Source organism: Oryctolagus cuniculus, chromosome 7 (genome assembly GCF_051225735.1).
Source record: "Oryctolagus cuniculus isolate XC-2025 breed Fujian yellow rabbit chromosome 7, ASM5122573v1, whole genome shotgun sequence".
Lineage (NCBI taxonomy): Eukaryota > Metazoa > Chordata > Mammalia > Lagomorpha > Leporidae > Oryctolagus > Oryctolagus cuniculus.
Window position 1 is genome coordinate 97,079,289 of NC_142873.1, and position 22,274 is coordinate 97,101,562.

Genomic DNA, 22,274 nt, shown 5'->3' on the forward strand with positions numbered 1-22,274 from the left:
GGTGATGATCTTCTGAGTCCTAACTCCTAATCCTGTAATATGTCCATATGAGTGTTCTCTGAGAGGTTTAGAGATGACTGAATGTGCTAAGTGAGAAATTTATATTAGAGGAGTAGCAAAAATGATATGGAGTAGTAAGGCAAGCAACCTGGCTAGGCTAACAGAAGGAGAATCAAATGTAATAATTGGTATCTTAGGATAAGGAGTGGAGCATGGATTTAGGATCAAGGAATCATAAAATGTTGAAAGAAAGCAGATCTCTGTCTCTCTAAGTAGCCAGAAATAGTATTCATTCAGAGGAATTTAGGGGTCAAACTTTCTAAGAGAAGTAGAAATAGAAGAGATAATACCAAAGTTTACCTGCTGGTATCTATTAGAAAGCCACCTTCCTTGTCATATCTCTCCTTCTGAAATACATTTTCTCTCATGATAGTTTGTCTTTTGAAAGGTTTTCCAAATGATATTGGAAGGAAATCTACACAGAGGACATGGAGGCCACTGTCTTCATTTAACTTTTGCTGAGCTGTGAATATTTAAGACATGAGGCATAAAATAATCATTATTGATGTAACTTTTGCCTTATGAGGGTTCCTTCATAAATGACACAGAGGGCAAGTAGGAAGGACACAGAACTCAGACTGCTCATTTGGCTTCCTGCTGAGGTATGAATAACTCAGTGGCCATGCACAGTGCTTTCATTTTATGCCACTGGCCTGACATTCAGGCAATTGAATTGTTAGAATCTCTTATTGGAGGTCTTAGTAGGACCATGTTAGTAGAGCAGTACTTTGGAAGAATTCAAAATTATTCCATTTTCTAAGAGATGGCATATAACCCAAATTCTATGAAAGGAGCAATTACATTGTTTACCATGAAGTTAGTACAAGTCAAATTTTGTGAAACTTTAGGAAATGACCAAATAAATAGATTAATTATGTATTTAAATAAATGGAATCCTGAGCATAAAATCCTACTGTTTATGGCCGTCTTTTATATTGCATTGTTTAAAATGTGCTTGAACCATGTAATTCTAAACCTCAAAAAGAAAAGTTACACTGAATCTGGCCTACTAATTGCCTATATAAAACAAAACATTTCAATGTAGTTATACATAAATATCTCACTTTCAAGATTAGCCTATGAATTGTATCTTAATTTTCTGAGTGAAAATATTGTACTTATGATCAATCCAGAAAATGTCAAAATGTTAAAATCAGGGGAGAGTATTGGCAGCTTTGTGTTCAGAAGGATTAATATTATAAGATTGAAAATAATGTGTTCTAATGGAAAAGTGTAAGTGAATATAAAGATAATTATCCTGCAGGAATGTTTAATTTAGCTTTATTATGCAACTTTAAGTGGCTTTATTTAATGATAAAACATAAAATGAATCTAGTAAATTTACATTGGATAAATTTACTACTGGTGATTAAGTGCTTAGAACATAGTAGAAGTACAGAATGCATGATAATAAAGTAAAAATCTATATTATTATTGGTTCATGGCCTTCCTGTCCCTTGCCCTGAATGCTAGAATAAAGTCTATTGACAATGAACTGATTTAATGAAGGAATATTAAATATTCAATGAAGTTACAAATATGCTCCCATGTTTATTAGCAGATAGTCATGAAGGAACAAAACTCAGATCTAAAGGAAAGACTTCAAGCCTGAGATGCAGGTGCTAAACAAGGTCACGGGTGTATGTCCTGTATGTCCCGAATCAGGACTAAAGCATTTGGTGTCCCTGATTTTCTGAAGCCACGCTGCATTCACAGACTGACTATGTGACAGAATATTCCACTGTCGACAACGTTGGACAAATTGTCATTGGACAAAGTCTAAAATGTCTATTAGAGAGGCAGAGATCATCTTATTTAAAAAGGAAAATAATTGATAGAATTATGGGGATTGTATAAGGAGAAAAATAAGGCTAGAGTAGAGAAAAGTAGCTTGTAAAATAAGATATTTATTAAGGTATTGTAACCAGACACTGAATACAAAAGGGAAAGTCATTTGTAAAGTTGTTGCCTTTTTAAAATTTTTTATTGAGACTATATTTCATGTATTTCATAGATACAATTCTAAGGTACCCATACTTCCGTCCCTCACTTTTTCCCTCCCTCAAGTCCTCTTCTCCCTAAGTAAACATGGAGATGTTTCCAAACCATGGAATGTGTGAATGCATTTTGAATGGGGCACATAGGTGTTTTTAGCAAAGAATGGGGCCAAACAAATCCCTGTCAATTCCCCAATAAACAAAATTCCATTCTCTTTTACCTCACCAGAAACTGAGGCAATTAAGCTAAATTTATGTCATCAATTTAGGAATTTTGCTTTGGAACCAGCTAGTGAAGTTGACATATTTTTTAGATGCTTCCTCTTTGGAAAACCACCAATACGGTTTCCACTTGTAAGCCTTCTTTTGCCTTCTTTTAAAAACAGCATACATTTTAAAAGCTTTAGTAATTCTTGACTCCTGAATGTCTCTGAAGAAATTTTTGAAGGATTATGCAAAGTGTTGCTCCCTTTGGAATTTCCATGTAAGCCATGGAGATTTGGGACATGCTTGTGAGTAATTTTTATGCAAGAAGAAAGGACACCCAGCTGAATGGCAGACTGTAATTCAAGCAGGAGGTTCTGATGGCATTCTAAAACTGGGGAGTACAGTTTGAATGCTTTGTGAATAATACCACATTGCCAACACTGAATTACAGCTAGTATTTTTACACGAGGACTAGGAATACTAGGAACATAAAACAGCTTTATAGCCAGTTACCTTTGAGGTTGAGGGAGATGACAATTCATCACACCGAGGTCTTTAGTGCATGCCAAAAAGAAAGATTATAATATGTGTAGGAATGAAGGCTTGCCACGTGTTAGTCTATGGGGAGAAGGATTTCCCTGTAGAGGATGCAGTTGTGTGCAAAGCATTATGGGACTCAAGAAATGAGGACAGGTGGCAAGGCTGTTGAGGATATGCAGGTTGCCAGGGACACAAATCCTAGTCCTCATAAATATCACATTTATACTTTAATCAGAAAAATTCTATTAACACTAACCTTTCAGTGAGGCAATATTATCTAAACAGAGCACAGACTTTTATGAGCTTAGAAAGAAGTGAATTGAATGTTATCATAAGATAACACATGGTCTCAAGACACCCTTGGGTGCTGAAATCTCACAACCCAGCAGAAGCTCAAAACCCCTTAGCCTGCTTGGTAATTGTCAAAGTTATTTTAATTTGAGGCATAACCAATTATTTATGTAAAAATATACTATGAGGATGATTGTTGGAGAGCAAGAACATGAAAATGTATTTTTTCAGGCTTGTTGAGATTAATGAACCCTCAAAAATGTTATTAACTTTACAGAATGAGTACCAAGCCTAAATAGCTCTGCATTTCAGAAGGCCTTGGCCTTCTTCTTCAAAGAATGAATTAAGCTGATACTCATGACTGAGTCAGAACGGTCCTGGCGACGGGTGCTTGGCACTTTTTCCCTTGCATGACTCACTCTAAACATAACCTTAATTTTCCTGCAAGGTCTTTTTATTCTTATTATTTGTTTTCAGTCTTGTTTGAGAGTTCTATTCCCAATGGCTTGGAAGAAAAAGAATAAATGCCCAATTTTCACTTTTTTTTAAACTCTGGGTGATGTTCTCTGTCTATTGTTTGGAACGTTAGCTAGAGACCTCCTAGAATGCGGTTTCTAATACCCCCAGTCCTGCTTAGTGGGGATGTGAAGCACCTGAGAAGCCTTTCCAGGGTTTGCCACAAAACATGTCAGGGGACTAGACAATAGGAAGGCTTCAGAAGTGGCATTGCAAATCCAGACCAGACAAGAAAACACTCAGTGGCTCCTGGGCTTTGGTTTTTAGGAATGTGCTGTTTGGTACAAAGGATATCACCTAACTTATTTGATCTTTCCTAAGGATAGACTAAGAGTAAATTGTCTTAAACGACAAGACAATGTTGTCTAGAGGCTGTGCTCACAAGACAGCTACTACCATAAGGTAATCAGCAGAAGAAAATGAATAAGACATAGAGGCTAGTAGGATGCCAGAAAGAAGGAATAAATACCTGGTACAAATTCGAAAAGGAAAAGCCCAGTAAATGATACTTGGAAAAGAGGCATCTGCTATGTCTACCTTCTCAAGGCATGTGATTTCCCTTGGAGGGATTGGGAGTCAAGGATCTGATAGCTGCAAAGATTCTTAAAGCTGCCTGTGCTGGCTTCTCTCTCCTTCCCTCCCTTTTACATTTGCTCTTAGTTCATGGTGTGTGTGTGTGTGTGTGTGTGTGTATGTGTGTGTGGAAGAGAGAGGGAGAGAGAGAGAGAGAGAGGTGTTCACAGGCACATGTATTGGATGGAAAGGGGGATTTGAAACTTTTCATTGTTGAAAAAAAAAAAAAAAAAGACCTCAAATGGAAGAACAGTCTGTCTCTCAGGAAAATTCCCATCCTGGGGATTCCCTTTAAGGTAGGAATTGAAGCACTGATGAGAAAGGTGCCCTTAGGTTTGCCCTGTAATGAGATGTTACAGGCCGTTAATTTTATGAAACTGCAAAGAAACTACAGCCAGGTCATAAAAAGGGAGAAAATAGATCTTCTAGGAGTTGCTGAGAAAATACTAACTTTCCAAGTTCAGTGAGTGAATTTAAGCTCCCCCCCACTTTTCTTTAATTCTTTCTCTGTTGTAGTCAAAGATAGTTGTGTTTAGTGATTGTATTTTCAAAACACTAAATTTACAAAATGTTTTCATCCTAGAGTCTAGAGTTTTCAAGTAATTTGGAAGCTAGAAGCCTCCCCTAAGGCTAGAGGTCAAAGCAGAAAACAGGCCGGTGCTGTGGCAGAGCAGGTGAAACCGGCACCTGCAGTGCTGTAGTGCCAGCATCCCATATGGGTGCCGGTTAGATACTGGGTGGCTGCTCCTCCTCTGATCCAGCTCTCCTGGCTTCAGATTGGCACAGCACCGGCTGTTGTGGCCATCTGGGGAGTGAACTAGCAGATGGAAGACCTCTCTCTCTCTCTATCTGCCTCTGCCTTTCAAATCAATAAATATTAAACAAACAAATGAACAAAGCAACACACAGTCACTCAAAAGCCTTTGGTAGCTCTCCATCATTCTGTAAGATCAAGTCCATGCTCTGCAGCCTAGCTTGCATGGGGCTTCAGAATCATGTCCTTGGTTAACTCCTTCATTTCCCAAACTGGCTCCTTTACTTTTCTGAGGCCCCTGTCATGCTGTGCGAGGGGCATGGGACACTCTTTTCCTCTGCTTCCAACTCCTTTTCCTACGCAAACCTCTACTCATGTGTAGGTTTAATTTACTCTGCTTTGTTCATGAAGCTGATCCTGATCACATACCTCCCTGCTCCTATCAGGGTACAGCCCCTCCTAACTGACCAACACTTTCCATGTTTTGGCAGTGGTAATTTAGAGGCCTGTTTGCTCAGCTGTAGTCGTCTTCCCTAGATGATAAATTCTATTATTGTGCTGCAGAAGAGTTTTTGTGATATCAACTAGCTTTTGTGGAAAGATTCTTTCAAACTCCTGTGGCAGCAGGAGCTTTTATAAGGGAGATAAAATACACATTAACTTGCTTTCTCTTAAGGGTACATTCTCTTCTACTTTTGAGTGTGTGTTTTTTACTGTTGTTTTAAAACTACAGCCCTAGAGTTTTTGAACATTGAAGTTTTTAGCTTCATTTATAGGCCTCATTCGGATTTTTTAAAAGATTTATTTATTTGATAGTCAGTTACACAGACAGAGAGGAGAGGCAGAGAGAGAGAGAGAGGTTTTCCATCTGCTGGTTCACGCCCCAGTTGGCCGCAAGAACCGGAGCTGTGCCAATCTGAAGCCAGGAGCCAAGAGCTTCCTCCAGGTCTCCCACATGGGTGCAGGGGCCGAGGCACTTGGGCCATATTCCACTGCTTTCCCAGGCTGTAGCAGAGATCTGGATTGGAAGCAGAGCAGCCAGGACTTGAATTAGCACCCATTTGGTATTCTGGCACAGCAGGCAGAGGCTTAGCCCACTATACTACAGCACAGGCCCCTCCAATTTTTTTTAATACTGTTTTGAGGTTTTATTTGAAGGCTCAATTTTTCTCAAAAGCTTTATCTTTCCTGGGTCATTCTATGATTTCTATTCCAGAAACATCTGAAATGTACCAATACCTTTAATACAGCATCAAATGAAATAGTTGGTGACAAATAAGAAATAATGGAAAAAGATACATTTATTCTGGTGCCAAAAATTTTGAAATCCATGCTGATAAAGGGGTCTTCAAAATACTCATGGAAAAATGTGAAACATAAAATCTGTGCATGGATTTCCACAAACTTTTTAATGTTCCCTCATCCTTGCTTTTTTTTTTTTTTTTTTTTGGACAGGCAGAGTTAGACAGTGAAAGAGAGAGAGACATTGGTTCACCCCCCAAGTGGCCACTATGGTTGGCGTGCTGCAGCCGGCGTGCTGCACCAATCCAAAGCCAGGAGCCAGGTGCTTCCTCCTGGTCTCCCATGTGGGTGCAGGGCCCAAGGACCTGGGCCATCCTCCGCTGCCTTCCCGGGCCACAGCAGAGAGCTGGACTGGAAGAGGAGCAACCGGGACAGACTCCAGCGCCCCGACCAGGACTAGAACCCCGGGGTGCTGACACTGCAGGCGGAGGATTAGCCTAGTGAGCTGCTACACCAACCCTCATCCTTGCCTCTTACACAAGTTTTGTGAATGGAAAATATGCAAGTCATCCTTCAAGGCCTTCTCTCTTTGAATTGTAATTTTTTAGAAATTTGTTTTATTTGTTTTAAAAAGCAGGGTATCTTACCCCAGTAGCCTAATATTTTCATTATATGACACTCTGTAACATTTTGCAAATGTATTATCACTAAATGACACATATATTGGTTCCAGAATGATGTGCCAAAAGGAAAGATATCCACTATGCTTTCAGCTGGGGATGGTAGTGAAACCTGCATCAGAGCAACATGAGTAGTATCATCGTCTTCTTAAGGGGCACATAGTGTGACAGAGCAATGCATGTTGTGTCATAGTTCATCTTACACAAGTGTTTTCAACGTTCTCTTTGCAGTGACTGGGCCTTCAGCTGGGCCATCCAAGATAGTAGCCCCCTCACCAGATGCAGTTAATGAGCACCTGAAATGTGGCTAGTCTGAATTGAGGCCAGACTTCAGAGATTTGATTAAAACAAAAACAATTCAAGATATCTCAGATTTATCCCAAATAAATAAATTTATTATGTTGATTACATGTGGGAATGATAATCTGAATATAAAAGAATGATTAAAATTATTGTCATCTGTTTATTTTCCCCTTTTTAATGCAGTTAATAGAAGATTTAAAATGCATACATGACTTGCTTCATATTTTTATTGAACAATGCTGGCCTAGACAGTCCATAAATATTTTTTTTTGACAGGCAGAGTGGACAGTGAGAGAGAGAGACAGAGAGAAAGGTCTTCCTTTTGTCACTGGTTCACCCTCCAATGGCCGCCGTGGCCAGCACGCTGCAGCCAGTGCACCACGCTGATCTGATGGCAGGAGCCAGGTCTCCCATGGGGTGCAGGGCCCAAGTACTCAGGCCATCCTTCACTGCACTCCCTGGCCACAGCAGAGAGCTGGCCTGGAAGAGGGGCTACCGGGACAGAATCCGGCGCCCCAACCGGGACTGGAACCCGGTGTGCCGGTGCCGCAAGGCGGAGGATTAGCCTAGTGAGCCGCGGCGCCGGCTGACAGTCCGTAAATATTGTGAACTTTTGAGTTTTGCTTGGGCTCGGAACAAAGCGATTTAGTCATTGTAGCAAGTAAGACTTAGTAACTGGTAGTCCTGCAGGAAACTTAATGTCCAATTGGGGAAACACTCACAATTGAAAGAATACTTAAAATAGTGAACTAATCATATTTGTCTCTTTGGACTTCATAAGGATTCAGTAAGATGAAATGTGTGATGGAAGTGACTTAAATGCTAAGAAAATTGCAGGTGAAAACTGTAAGAGATAAAATTGTCTGGGAACCACTTTAAAACTATTTCTAAACCTGATGTATGGAGTAATATACTCAATTACCTGTGGCTTCAATTAAAGTGTCAGACAAGGGGTCTCTCTTGGTTTATATGAAGAGCTGCTATGCCAAAAGCATTTTTCATCTGGCTATATATTCTATGTAACCATCCTTCTAAATGGTGCATGTTTTTATTAAATTGATATATCAGCCTTTACATAACCATTGCCTTATTCTTGGGTATTGTGTTGCTTCCTTTTATTAATGCAGTGGTGATAAATATCTGTAAAAATTCTTCCAGTATTTTGGGTAATTTTCCAAGAATGTCAGACTGATTTTAAAGGAAATGGGGATAAAACCATTCAAGTTCCTGAAGCAACCTGAACAATGACCTAGAAGGGAGTTGAGAGATCAGTTGTTTCCTCAACTGTCCTGCCTTTCTAGGGTTGAAAAGATAAATGAGGAAAAGATGTAATAAATGTTGACAAAGTTTCTCTTGTTGTGAGACTATTGGCAATAAAAATAAAACCAACAGAGATTTGGGGGATATTTCAATTTCAATATTTGGATTCCCTTGTTGTTGGAAACTTGAATGTAGAGTATTGCTCCATTGAATAATTTTATCTGAAGCACTTGAAAGGACTGTGAGAGTACCCTGCAGCTATATAAAAACTCATAAAAATGGACAGTATTATGTGTGAGTTAGTTTAAATTTGCACTCTATGTTTGGTGAGAGACCATTTGTTTATGTTTGTAAATGGGCTCAAGCTTTTCAGTTCCATAAAAAACAATCTTGGAAGAAAGGTTTTGTTTTGCCCACAACCATGTTTGTAAAAAATTGTATTTTTAGAGCAGATGTTTAATGCTCCAAAAGCTGAATTTATATTTTTGTGAATATATTTATTGACTTCTCTTACTGATAGTAAGTTAGAAATTGTTACTTATTCCAAATAAGAATGGGTGGAAATAGGAGGAAACCTCAACTTAAAGCAGAGTACTTTAATAATCATCTCTTCTAAAATATAGCTTCTCATTATTGTAGTATTACAAACCCCATCCATATCCAGAGTTTAAGAGCAAATGTTCAGAACTCCTGCAGCATTGCTCATTCATACAGAGAGAACAATGCAGAGGTACGCAGTGAGGCTGACTTGTGTAGTTTATGTTATATGTATATATAGCTGTAATTTTAATAAAGCTGACCTTTACCTGTTCCTCAAACAATCCAGTTATAAAACCAGTTCTCCCAAGCATTATATTTATTGCTCTATCTTGGTTTTTAACAACAATATTTGAGCACTGATTGCACATAAGATTTTTGAAAAAGATTTTTTTATTTGTTTGAAAGGCAAAGTTACAGAGGAAGAAGGAGAAACAGAAGGAGAGAGATATTCCATCTGTTGATTCACTCCTCAAATGACCGTAACAGCTGGTGCTGGGCCAGGCCAGAATCAGGAGCCAGGAGCTTCATCTGGGTCTCTCATGTGGGTGACAGGGTCCCAGATACTTGGGCCATCTTCCAACTGCTTTCCCAGGCGTATTAGCAGGGAGCTGGATTGGAAGTGGGGAGCAGCCAGGACTTGAACGACCATCCAGATGGGATACTGGCATCACAAGTTGTAGCTTAATGTGTAGCATCACAATGCCACTTCCAGAATGTTTTAAAGTTGCAATTACTGTGCTATTGCTGAATATGTAAAAAGGTTCTAGATGCCTTACAGACCATGACTGTTGACCTTCATCATGCATTGTGAATCTAATGACAGTGTGCTGATGAGATGACTTTCTGGGTTGTTAAGGAAAGGTGTCTTATTTTGAATTTAGGCACCTGGGCTTGGGTGTTGGCAGTTATTTGGGTGGGTCTCATAACTTCTGAAAGCTACTAGGTTTCCTTGTTGGGAAGATAAAGATAATAATGGCTTTACTGCATAGATCACCTCACACAAGGTAGACAAACATCAGTAAGTGGTTGCCTGGCACTAGGAATAGAAGCAGGGGATCTGCTCAACAAGGAGTAAGAAGCAGTTTTGGGGTGATGGAAGTATCTTATATATTGACTATCTTGGTGGCTCATGACCATGTATACTAACCAAAATTCAGAACTCAATATCCTCAAAAGAATAAATTGTACTATATATAAATTATATTTCAAAAAACACAATTAGCACAGAACTTTGTAAATGCTAAATACTAAAAAAAGAAAGCTATTATTTTTTTCTTCCCATAGGATTACTGTCAATTTCACAAGACAGACAATAGTCTTATAGTGACTATTATAAGGGAAATGGTTCTTCCCTACTTGAATTAGAGTGAATGTCTTGGTGGTTCTTGAATCCTCATATGCTAAATTGTTTATCTTTCTTGATCCTCAGGTCAGATAAAATGAAGTTTTTATTCAAGTGATATTCCCAGGGCACTATCCAGCACCACATGTCCTTTTACTCTCTAAGCTCATCCTTTCCTATGGCCTCAACTATTCTGATGGCATCCATTTCTTTCTCTTTTACGTGGTCCTATTTCTTGAGCTCTAGACCTATATAATCTTTATCTAGAAATTTTGCAGGTATCTTCAGATTCATTGTGTTTAACAGAAAACTCATCATTTCCTCATTCCCTTCTTTCCTCATTAATTCTTCATTTGAAGGTATTTGAAAAAGTTTATAGGAATTTGGAATTAAGAGGTAAGTTTATTTTGGTGCAAGCAAGTTTTGAAGTCTATGCATATTTTTTATAGTATGCATTTTCCATTACCTCTTTAAATAACTGGTATATTTAATGATTACATACTGTATGAAAGCAGTCAGCTAGACACTGGAAATTCCAAAGTAAATATGATTACAGACTAATATAAATAACACAAAATATAATAAATTAAAAATGCGTAGTACCTATTTCCTTAATTTTTTGGACAACTAGATATCATCCACAGTTCTTTTTCCCTAATTTCCACATATTTCCAATGAATATATTTTCTAACTTTGCCTCCCTATCTCACTCTCTCTCTCTCTTTCATATTTATCTCCATAAATTTGTCTCCATCTATGATATAACTATCTTGGTTCAAGCCCCCAGAGTCTCTTTTTTGGGCTATGCAATAGCCTTCCAATAGACTTCCATGCCTCTAGTCAGGCCTATCAGTCTCGAGTCTGCTATCAATATTTTATCACAGTGATCAACCTATATTGTAGGTTTTTCTCTGATTGAAACTCTTCAGTAGTTTTACATCATCTCTCAGAGCTCAAGTTTCTTAGCAGGAGTTATTTCCTCTCCAATATTCAGCCCCTTCTTTTCACTTTAATTGCATGACCAAACATTTACTTCATGCTTTGTACCCTAGAAATTTTGAACTGTTTATGTTTGGGTGGTGTCTCACAGAACATGAGATTTATCACCTTGAATCCTGTCCTGCATTTATTTTTTATTATTATTATTATTCTGGAAATACCTTTTCTAACTCCTGTATCACCATCTTCTTTCTCATTCTTTAAGATGCAGCTGTTTATGTGCTAGGCCTGCAAAGCAGAGTGTAACTTTACTGAGACAAGGACTGTGTCCTTGTGCTTGTGTCCTCAGTGTCCAGCACATAATAAGGGCTTATTAAAGTGTCAGCTGGATTTCACTAAAGATTATGGCCCTTGGTTCTTCTCATTCTATTTCCCGCCACTTAGTTCCCTCTATTGTTCCACTTCGGTGTACTACTTACAGTTCCTTGAATATTTCATGGTCCAGCTTCTGGGTATTTATGGGATGATGTTGTTCTACAGCTGGAAGTACTTGTCCCCCTATTTCTTACTGTGTTTTTTAAGACTGCAGACTGACTGAGGCATCTCTTCCTCTAGGAGCCTCTATTCCTCTTCCCCACCATTTCAGGAAGGTTTTGTTCTCTTAAGTCATCCTCTGAGATCATAGCGCTGATTATACTATTGTTCTTTTGGATTTCTCCTCCGCTAAACCAATGCCTCTAGTATCTCTCTATGCTAGCATATGGTAGACATTTCATAAAGCTCTAATTATGTACTAGGTGTTCAGCTATAAGTATTTGGAGAAAAGCAATCAGAAGCAACAGGCTTAGCAAACAGAAAGCATTTGTAGTTCCATAATTTTAGATCCATGCTTACTCATAGGCTTGGGGGATCCACATCATTTCTCTCGTGAGTGCAGTAACTGGCTGTTTTTCTCATTAGACAATGTGTGGACCTATTGAGGAAGTCCACACATAATTAGTTTATTTTGTAATATGCTCTGCTTTACAGGGGAAAATTCTGTTTAAATAGACTATAAGGTGGTTCTTAAACTGGGGCAAGCATTCTCTTGGGGGTGTAAAGCCACAGAATAAGCAAACACATCTTCCTGATATTTTAGCGTTTACCCATAGATACAAACACTTCTAGTTAAAGATGGCAGAATAAAGGCTTTTTGATGGTGTTTTCTTCCTAGAAACTCATAAAAACAAGAAACATGCAAACTAACAACTCATCCTCTCCCAGATTCCTGAAGCATTCAAAAGTCAAGGAAAAGATTGTATATTCAAGTGAAAACAGGGAAGAGACACAATTGTGAAGAATATTGGACTTTAGGGAAATTCGTATCAAATATAAGAAACTACTTATATCCAAAATAAACCTTCCTAGAACTCAAGTGAAATTTGCTTCTGTAAACATAAATTTCACAGATCTGAATGGCCTATGCAGTGACCTTTCAGTGAAAAAAAAAAATAGATATAAGGGTGGAGGAAGGCTGTAGAAGTGAGGAATAGTACCACAGAATCCAAGTTCTTCAGCAACAACCCCAGTGGAATGGGGTAGATAGGGAAGCCTCAGAGGCTAGCTATTTTGATTAACTATAACCTAGATTCTCAGTTCAGAGGGATTGCTAGGGGTAAGGTTGGATAAAGGAATAAAAAGAGGAGAGCTAATATTACTACAATCTGCTATTCAAGATTCTTTGCTTGTCAGCCATCCCAGCCTCATGAATATCTAAAAATGGAAAGATAAGTACCTGAGGGAGGGCAATGGAGAGAACACAACAGCTACAGCAAGACATTGTTAGAAGCACAAAGCCAAAACTGAAGCTGCTGACTTCCTAGCTCAAATAGTCACAGACACAACTATATAATTATGAATAGTGACAAAATTGCAGCATGTTATTGCAGTGTGTAATAGAGGATTCAATGTTGTCTGTGGCTGTGGGAAACCTTCTTTAAGAAAGCATTTGAGGCTGGCGCTGTGGTTCAATAGGCTAATCCTCCACCTAGCGGCGCCGGCACACCAGGTTCTAGTCCCGGTCAGGGCGCCGGATTCTGTCCTGGCTGCCCCTCTTCCAGGCCAGCTCTCTGATGTCACCCGGGAAGGCAGTGGAGGATGGCCCAAGTGCTTGGGCCCTGCACCCCATGGGAGACCAGGACAAGCACCTGGCTCCTGGCTTCGGATCAGCGCTGTGCGCCGGCTGCAGCGTGCTGGCTGCGGCGGCCATTGGAGGGTGAACCAGCGGCAAAGGAAGACCTTTCTCTCTGTTTCTCTCTCTCACTATCCACTCTGCCTGTCAAAAAAAAAAAAAAAAAAAAAAAAGCATTTGAGTTGAGGACTGATAAATGAGTCAGTAGAGCAAACTGAGGAGGAGAAGAGCATTCTTGTCACAGGGATGCATGCATTTAAAATCTCTGTGGCAGGAGAGAGCAGGCTGTGGGCGAGCAATTGAGCAGGAAAATGGGACCAAAGGAAAAAGAATGAGAGCATTACAGGAAGGAGAATAGTGAGAGATGAGATTAGAGGAGAGGAGAGCAAAGATTTGAGCTTCAGAATTGGTGCTAGAATTCCTAAGAGCAATGGGAAAGAACTGAAAGATTTTAATCAGAATTTGGCATGATTACACTTGACTTTTAAAACACTCTTTTTTATAATAATAAAGACAGTTGATTAGGGAGCAAAAATTAGTGTGACTGTAGGAATACCAGTTAGGAGTCTCTTGTAGTAAATCAGGTGAAAGGAGATGACACCTCAGACAGGACAGTAGAGTTGGAAGTAAATGCTGCTTCCATGAAATACATGAGTCAAATAGACCTACCTCAGTGATGGATTGGATTTTGGAATGCATATGTAGCAGAATCGCAATTGCCCCAGTATCCATTTTCTTTCTTCCTTCTACAATCTACTCCATTGTGAGTGTGAACTGAGCACATGACCACCTAGCTAGTTTAAATTTGTCAGCTCAAATTCACTTAGATGTCACTATGGACTAAATTTGGGCCATCTAGGGTCCCCTCCTAAACCCAAGGCTGCTTGCCCTGGACTCTTAAGTTCCTTCCCGTGAGCTGGAACATAGACATGGTGCTGATGATCCAATTTCCATCCATATAGAATTGGACATCAACTTAAGGTCTGGCAGGACAAGATGGAAGTAACCTATATTTTTGGATGATAGGTGGAGCAGAACCTCCCCACTTAGTTCTAGTCACATTACATTTTTACTTATGATAGGAATCATTTCCTAACTTGATTGAGCCTCTGTATTTTGGGGTCTCTTTATTAGAGCAACATAGCCTATTAATTCCAGAGCATAGGAAAGTACTGAATAGATAACAAATAATGATAATACCATTAAATGAATAAATCTTAGCTGAATGGTGATGCCATTTCCTGAGATGGGAAGCTTCTCTTTAAACTTTTACTCATGTACGTATTTGATTTAATATTATCTTATACTTAAATTGATAAATCAATAGAAAAATTTCAAAACTAGATACGATTTCCTGGGTTGCTGAAGTCATCCTTATGATTTGATTTTAGCCTGTGCCAATTATAATTTTATCTAATTGTGCTATCACTCAGATCATATTTATCAAACTAGTAAGACATAATGCAAAGAAAAATTGACTTGATGAAACCTGGATATATTTATTTTATAGCCTTGAGCTGACCTATCAATCTAGTAAAAAGAGCAAATAAGAGAAGAAAAAATTATTAAAGAGGAAGAGAGATAAGGAAAGAGAAAATGAGGTTAACTTAGCTTAATTATTTTTTTTTGTTCACTATGAGAGTATCTAGAAATTATCACACTCAATTTTAAGAAGAGTTTACATTTACACATTAGTAATCCACTTAATAATTTTACCTGGAATAAAAACCAATCTAAATATACAGAATCCATTTCCTTTCTTTTTGAAAATCAGGACAGCTACCCACATACATCTTTGTTTCATATGGAATTGCAAAATTTATTTTAAAATATTTCTATCAAAACACTATTATGTATTTACACCTATATAATTACCAAAGTATTGGACATAAGAGCCAAGAATAATACATGATTATTGTAATAAAAATGTCCTTGCTTTACAAAATCTGTACTAGACTCACTTGGAATTTTATTTTTTTCCAATAAGTTCAAAGAGATAGAAATTTAAATAGAAATATAAAGCAATTTTAAACAATAAAAACAAGGCTGGAGGCATCACAACACCAGATTTCAAGACATACTACAGGGCAGTTAACATTCAAAACAGCCTTGTAATGGCACAAAAATAGACATGTAAACCAGTGGAATAGAATAGAAACCTTAAAAATCAATACACACATATATAACCAGCTGATCTTTGACAATGGAGCTAAATCAAACCCTGGCAAAGGACAGTCTCTTCAACAAATGGTGCTGAGAAAATTGGATTACCATGTGCAGAAGAATGAAAGATGATTTCTACCTTACATCTTATATAAAAATCAAGTCAAAATGGATCAAGGATCTAAATATATGAATTACTAGAGGAGAACACTGGAGAAACTCTGCAGGACTTTGACATAGTCAGAGACTTCTTGGAAAAAGACCCTAGAAACACAGGCAATCAAAACAAAAATAGACAAATGGGATTATAAAGGCTAAGAAGTTTCTGCACTGAAAAGGAAACACTCAACAAAGTGAAAAGGCAAGTAACAAAATTGGAGGAAATGTTTGTAACTAATGAAACCGATAAAGGATAATATCCACAATCTATTAAGAGCTTAAGAAACTCAACAACAAAAAAACAAACAACCCAGTTAAGAAATGGGCAAAGGATTTGAACAAGCATTTTTTTAAAGATTTATTTATTTATTTAAAAGTCATAGTGACACAGAGAGAGAGGAGAGCAGAGAGAGAGGTCCTCCATCCACTGGTTCACTCCCCAACTGGACACAACAACCAAAGCTGAGCCCATCCAAAGCCAGGATCCAGGAGCTTCTTCCAGGTCTCCATTGTGGATGCAGGGTCCCAAGGACTTGAGCCATCTTCCACTGCCTTCCCAGGCCATAGAAGAGTTGGATCAGAAGTGGAGCAGCCAGGTCTCAAACTGGCACCCATATTGGGAGCCGGTATTGCAGGCTGCGACTTCACCCACTATGCCACATCACCGGCCACTGAACTAGCATTTTTCAAGAGAAGAAATTCAAGTGACCAACAGACACTTGAAAATATACTCAGGATCACCAGACATCATGGAAATGCAAATCAAAACCTCAATGAGGTTTTACCTCACCCCAATTAGAATGGCTCTCATAAATAATTCAACAAACAACAAATGCTAGTGAGGATGTGGGGGAAAAGGTACCGTAATCCACTGTTGGTGGGAATGTAAACTGGTGAAGCCACTGTGGAAGACAATATAGAGATACCTCAGAAATCTGAATACAGATCTACCATAGGACCTAGCCATCACACTCCTGGGAATTTACCCAAATGAAATGAAATAAGCATATGAAAGATAAATATGTACCCCCACATTTATCACAGCTTAATTCACAATAGCTAAGATATGTAATCAACCAGATGCCCATCAACCAATGACTGGATAAAGAAAATATGGTACATATACACTATGGAATACTACTCAGCTATAAAAAATGAAATCTTGTCTTTTGTAACAAAATGAGTGGAACTGGAAACCATTATATTTAGTGAAATAATCCAGTCTCCAAAAGATAAATATCATGTTTTCTCTGATCTGTGGTAACTAATAGAATACAAAAAATGTAATGTATATGAGTGAAATGGAAATTTTGAGATTTGATTTTTATTTACAGCCCTTGCCTGTACTGTTGAGGAACAGTGTTTTTTTCTTCTCATCATTTGCTGAATTTTTTGCTTAGTGGAAGGTTAATATTATGATTATAAAATAAACTGAAATAATATAATTTAAAAATTGAAAGAATAAGAAAGGAAGGGTCAGGGAGAGTGGGAGCATGAATGGGAGGGAGGGTAGGGCGGGAAGTGTCACTGTGCTCCTAAGTGCGTGTATATGAAATAAATGAAATTTGTTCACTTTATATAAATAAAAACTATAAAAAAGAAGGAATTCAATAGTGCCTACAATGATCTTAATAAAAAGGAAAATTTTATAGCTCCCACTTCAGTAATTCAACTCCTTTATGCTTATTTATAGACAATTCATTATTAAGTCATTGTTAGGCCAGCTGTTCCTAACAGATGAGCAGTGGAATTATTCAGTAACAGAAACTTTTTGAGTTTTATTTACTTATCAAAGACTAAATAAGACATCTACTCTGAAAGTTCTTGTGTTCAGTCCAGGGCACCTTCCACACGCCTTCCACTACTTTCTTAATGTATATGGAAGTTTATTATCAAGTTAGTTGATACTGTAATCTGTTTGAAATGATGGTGATGAATGAGTTATTTACATCTAAATGATGATATCTTTGGGCACTCTATCTCAGAATCTTTCAGTAATATTTTAAATATGGGAAAGTCAATTTAAGAACTGATTTTTCTTTTACCAGGAAGCAAGCATAAACTGTGCAGTGATCCATAAATCAATAAACTTGATGCAAACAAAATTACTTGGAAGATCGATTTGCCAATTAGAGAGAATTTAGTTGTGATTTCCAAAACTATTTTAAATGGACTGGAATTTAATATATTTAACTAAGCACTCTTCACAGTTTATAATGGTGAGCAAAACAGTTCTGCTTTCATGAAACTATGTTTCAAATGGGGAGACACACACAAATATGCAAAACTGTGTATCATGCTTGCAATAAAGGAAAATAAAGCAAAAATATAGAAGTAGGAGCAGGTTCTTTTGAATCAAAATATCAGCTTGAATAGGTGATATTTTTAGCAGAGACTAATGGAGTGAACCATCTCAAAATTTCTGAAATACCACTCACAGGTGATGATGCAAAGACCTGAAATAGAGGTGATCTTGACACTAGCTAGGGTCAGTAAGAATGCTGATTGGCCAAAGCAGAGGGAATGAAGTGATAGGGAAATGTTATCAAAGAGGTAACCATGGCCAGATCAGGTATGGGCAAGTTGATCAGAGTGAAGACTCTGGATTTTGTAAGACTGCCATAGAAAGTGTAGAAAGATTTGAGCATGCGTGTTGTGTTTTTAGAAAATTATTCTGCATGGGGATAATGGCCTAGTGGGGTGGTGGTGGTAGGAGTAGAGCTAGCGTAAAGGCAGGGAACTCATTGCTATGATGCAGGCAGAGATGCTGGTGACTTAACAGTGGGCAGTGATGGTGTGGTGGTGGTGGTGGTGGTGGTGGTGGTGGTGCAGATGAGGGTTAAATGTGCATATATTTTGATGGTAGAGATCACATAAGTTTCTGATGGATTGGCTGTGAGGCATACCAGGAAGATAAATCAAGGAAAAATTTCGGTTTCTTCCATAAGCAACTGGATTAGTGGTGGTGCCATTTAATGAGCCGTTGAAACAGAATAGAATAAGAAATAGATGGAAAAATAAAAGGCCTGTTTTGGACATTTTAAACTTGAGATCCTTTTTGGATACCCAGGTGTTGATGTGACATGGGTGGTAGGATGTGTAAGTTTGGAACTCCTGGTAGAGGCATACAGATAAACAGTTTGTGAGTCCTTAGTATGTTGGTGGCACTTAAAGCCATGGCATGAGGTAAGCTCATATACAAATGTAATAGAGGGTAATATATCTGAAAATTGAGTTCAGGCACACCAATATTTAGAAGTCAGGAAGAGGAGAAAGATCTGGCAAAGGAGAATGATGAGGAGTGGTTAGTAAGAAATGGGGAAGATAGAATGTGCATCAAGAGAAGATGTCTCATTAACATTTTCTGAACAGTGTAATCTACTCTCAAAGTTAATTTTTTCCCATCCCCTTCTCTCTCCTGGAATCTCCATCACTCCCTGCCCTACCTCACTCATTCTCACTATCAGCTTATGACTCTTCATATTTCACAGAGAAGGTAGAGCTACTTGTAAGAGATTTACATAATCTTTCCACCAACAAATACATCAGCTGCGTCTTCTCTGTCTTCCCGTCTGTGAAAACAAATGAGCTGTCTTTGTTCCATTGTAGGGCAGTGGATCCCATCATCTCTTTCCTATCCAAGGACTCTGATCTTCTAATTATCTTTCTCTCTCTTGCATTATCAATTACTCTCTTGTTGGACTCACTCTATGTGTTGTGGGCATTTGGGGAGTAAACCAGGGAATGGAAGAGCTCTCTCCATCTATTTATCTGTCTATATGTCTCTCTCTCTCTCTCTCTCCCCCTGCCTTTCAAATAAAATGAAAATAAATGTAAAAAATAAACAATTTAATAGTTATAATTCAGTCTTCCTAATGAATAAGTTTTTGTAAGTTGCATTTTTCTACAAAATTCATACACTTAGCATAGGTTTGCAATTATTGGCAGGAAGTTGTTATAGTATTTTATGATCTTTTAAATCAATCTTTGACTTTGAACAGCCCTTGTCTCAACTATTGAGGAACTATGTTTCTTTCATTCATTCATACTATTTGTTGAACTCTTTACTTACTGTAGGGTTAATCTTACGTGTAAAAAGTTCATTGAAGAGCCGGCGCCGCGGCTCACTAGGCTAATCCTCCGCCTTGCAGCGCCAGCACATCAGGTTCTAGTCCCGGTCGGGTTGCCGGATTCTGTCCCGGTTGCCCCTCTTCCAGGCCAGCTCTCTGCTGTGGCCCGGGAGTGCAGTGGAGGATGGCCCAAGTGCTTGGGCCCTGCACCCCATGGGAGACCAGGAGAAGTACCTGGCTCCTGCCTTTGGATCAGCGCGGTGCGGGGGTTGCAACGCGCCAGCAGCGGCAGCCATTGGAAGGTGAACTAACGGCAAAAGAAGACCTTTCTCTCTGTCTCTCTCTCTCACTGTCCACTCTGCATGTCAAAAAAAAAAAAAAAAAAAGTTCATTGAAAATAGATCTTAGTGGGGCTTTTGCCATGGTGCAGCAGGTTAAAGCTCTGGCCTGAAGTGCTGGCATCCCATATAGGCACTGGTTTCAGTCCCAGCTGCTCCTCTTCTGATTCAACTCTGTGCTATGGCCTGGGAAAGCAGTAGAAGATGGCCCAAGTCCTTAGGCCCCTGCAGCCATGTGGGAGACCCAGAAGAAGTTACTGGCTCTTGACTTCGGATTGCCCCAGCTCTGGCTATTGTGGTCATTTTAGGAGTGAACCAGCAAATAGAAGAGCTCTTTCTCTCCTTGTAGGTGGGAAATTACTAAGAGAGAAACATTAGGTTAAGAGGGATTTTGGCTAAACCAACTTCACAGGAGTCTTCCTGGAGTCCAGCCAGAATGATAAGACATAGAGGATGGAGAATGGGAAATAAGATTAGGTATCAAAGGTAGGAAATTCTCACCCAGCAGAATTCTCGCTAAAACTGGGATAAGCAGACCATGAGTATAGCCCAAGCCAGGAGCTAATTAAGCAGAGGACTCAGAGGGCCAGACTCAAGGTTGGTCAAGGTGTCTGTCAGTGAGTTGAGCCCAGTCTCCCTCTCCTATCACAGACTCCCATCCAGCCTCTTGAATTAAAATCTTCTTCCTTACTGTGCTTAACAAGTATCAAGGATACCATTTTCTTTTTAGTGGCTGTAAATTTGTTTAATTTGTGGAAACTTCTAAGTGATTAAGTTTCCCAAATGTTTCTTAAATGTGTTGGTTAAAACCAGGGACATTAAAGTCAAATTACAAGGATTCATATTTCAGCTATGCAGTTATAGACTCTCGTGCCATTTTATGCTAATGAAATAAATTAGTTAATATCTGGAAAGTGCCTATTAAAACCCCTAGGCACATAATAATCTCTCAATAAGGAAATTAGCTAGATGATGATGATTATAAAAACATGTGTGTCCCTCGTTGTTAGGTACAGAAATACGTGATTGTATAGAAATATCTATATATAGATATACACACTCAAACTTGCTAATTCAATTGGTCCAATTATATATATTACTTATGGTTTTATGTGTTTGACCCATCAATAATTAAATTATGTTGAAGTCTATAATTTATTTTTTAAAAGGGGGGAGGGTCTTCCATCTGTTGGTTCATTCCCTAGATGATAGCAAAAGCTAAGGATATGCCAGACAGAATCCAGAAGCCTGGAGCTTCTTCCAGGTCTCCCACATGGGTGCAGGAACCCAAGCACTTGAGCCAGCTTCCACTGCTTTCCCAGGTGCATTAGCAGGGAGCTTGATTGGAAGTGGAGCACCTGGGTTTCGATTTAGCACCCATATGGGATTCTGGTATTGCAGGTGGTGTCTTAACTGCTACATCACAATGCTGGCCCCTATTGAAATCTCTTGATACTTATTTTCTACTGTATAATAATATATGTGTCATGTAGTATACATAATAATATAAATGAGCTTTTTGGCTAATATTAATTTATTTTTAAAAATATGTGTTTTTAAATTTCAGATGTGTCACTTGTAAGCAATGTAATTGTGTATTAGGATAATATATTTTTTTTGATAGGCAGAGTGGACAGTGAGAGAGAGAGACAGAGAGAAAGGTCTTCCTTTGCCATTGGTTCACCCTCCAATGCCCGCCGCGGCCCGCACGCCGCGCTGATCCGATGGCAGGAGCCAGGTACTTATCCTGGTCTCCCATGTGGGTGCAGGGCCCAAGCACTTGGGCCATCCTCCACTGCACTCCCGGGCCACAGCAGAGAGCTGGCCTGGAAGAGGGGCAACCAGGACAGAATTCGGTGCCCCGACCAGGACTAGAACCCGGTGTGCCAGCGCCACAAGGCGGAGGATTAGCCTAGTGAGCCGCGGCACTGGTCTTAGGATAATATTTTTCCTTTTAATTTTTGTGGTACCATTTTCAATTTACTTTATAGTCATAGGCTTAATCCTCCACAAAATAAAAAATTCAATAAGCAGAAAGACACTGCTCATCAGGAGTATAGACCATAACTATAAATGATAATCAAATCCTAAGATATCAATTTCACTTATATTCATTACTTTTCTGTGTGT

The 22,274-nt window shown here is 38.8% G+C and overlaps 1 protein-coding gene and 1 long non-coding RNA gene across 2 annotated transcripts in view; both read left to right on the forward strand.

Annotated features, from left to right (window-relative positions):
* LOC149125660 (uncharacterized) overlaps positions 1-8,708 on the forward strand; it is an 82,888-nt gene extending 74,180 nt beyond the window's left edge. Inside the window, exon 3 of the long non-coding RNA XR_016237270.1 lies at positions 6,394-8,708. This is a non-coding gene — a long non-coding RNA (uncharacterized LOC149125660). The remainder of the gene's footprint in view (positions 1-6,393) is intronic.
* SLC44A5 (solute carrier family 44 member 5) overlaps positions 1-22,274 on the forward strand; it is a 437,182-nt gene that overhangs the window by 162,395 nt on the left and 252,513 nt on the right. The gene's annotated exons all lie outside the window — the stretch shown is intronic.